The 1,418-nt window shown below is 40.8% G+C and overlaps 1 long non-coding RNA gene across 1 annotated transcript in view; it reads left to right on the top strand.

Moving 5' to 3' along the window:
• Positions 1-1,376, top strand: part of LOC115070517 — a 7,874-nt gene extending 6,498 nt beyond the window's left edge. Inside the window, exon 3 of the long non-coding RNA XR_003849670.1 lies at positions 1,021-1,376. This is a non-coding gene — a long non-coding RNA (uncharacterized LOC115070517). The remainder of the gene's footprint in view (positions 1-1,020) is intronic.
• Positions 1,377-1,418: the final 42 nt, after the last annotated feature.

Below are 1,418 nucleotides of genomic sequence, written 5' to 3'. Positions count from 1 at the left end.
GAGGGCAGGCCACTACCTCCTGAGTGCACAGCTGGTGTGTGTGTGTGTGTGTGTGTGTGTGTGTGTGTGTGTGTGTGTGTTTATTGTCAGGAGCCGCTAATCATTGAGCTGTTGGCAGCCTCATTTAGTGAGTTTGTGTCATGCAAACCAGTATTTAACCTGCCCATTCAGGAGGAAGGAGTTTTCTGGAGAGCCTCACAATACCTGACCTTGAGGCATTAGTGGTAAACAAAAGGATCCAAGAAGAAATTTATCTGACCACTCCCTGACCCTCAGATACAGGTGGGGAAATACAGCAATTGTAACTAATTGAGTTCTTTTGTATAAAAAGACAGAACTAAAATAAATCGAGGCTGGCAGTATTTATTGTGAGCCCTCCCAAGAAGCGTCTTTTCTGTCTCCTTTTTTTTCTATCAATCCTCACTCCCCCTTTCAGGTACTGTCTGTTTTGGCCGGCTGGCACCGGCAGTTTATCTTTGTGCCTGTCTGTCTCTCTGTCTCTCTTTGCAAACCTGTATGCATGTGCAAAAGGAGGTCAGAAGTTGTTGGACTCATGGAGTAGGAATTATCAGAGGTGGTGAGCTACCTGTCTTGGATGCTGGCAACCAAGCTAAGGTCTGCTGAAAAGCAGCAACAGTGTTTTAAGAGCTGAACCATCTCTCTGTGCTCCAATTAAAAGAAATTTCATAATAACATTTGTGAATAAATAAACAAGGAGCACAACTTTGATTTTTTTTAATAGTTAGGAAATGAACCATGTACTTCAATTTAAGAATCCTATTCAGTGTTTGCAGGGCATTTCACATGCAAATGGTACTAGGAACTCACATTAACAAATGCCACTCTTTTTATCATAGCATTGTGGGAACCGTAGTGTAGAATTATCCATCTGTTTAGTTTCCAACGACCCATATGTGGCTGAAGGCATATACTTTACCTAATTAGGAACAGTATGTGACCCACACATTGTCATAAATAGTAGTATATTGCCTTTTACTAATATACTTGTCATTTTTTCAGAAGTTTCATGGTTGAGACATTCTGTGAGCATGAAGAAGATCTTCTGGATGGAGAACCTTTCACATGGGTCGCAAACACCAGTATGAGCATGACATGTTCTACCAACGTAACCCCATGTGAAAGCAATGTGTGTGGGAAGGTTTCCATGTGTCATTCACTCTTCCATAACCATCCTACGTCTCACTCTCAGTACAAACCATGTGAGCATGAGGAGTATGGAAACAAGCCCCAGAACTTTGACTCTCTCACAAGCTGTCAAAGACATATGAGAACTCACACTGTGTATGGACCTTTTGAAAATAAGACATGTTTAAATTATTTTGATTTCCAAAGTTTTTTGGTAGTACATCAGGAAACACAAGGTGAAAAAACCTCCATCAATACAAAGAATATAGAAA

This window comes from Nannospalax galili, unplaced genomic scaffold, assembly GCF_000622305.1.
Source record: "Nannospalax galili isolate Female #2095 unplaced genomic scaffold, S.galili_v1.0 scaffold1597, whole genome shotgun sequence".
Lineage (NCBI taxonomy): Eukaryota > Metazoa > Chordata > Mammalia > Rodentia > Spalacidae > Nannospalax > Nannospalax galili.
The sequence above is the reverse complement of the archived record's forward strand: the minus strand, read 5'-3'. Positions and strand labels throughout refer to the sequence as shown.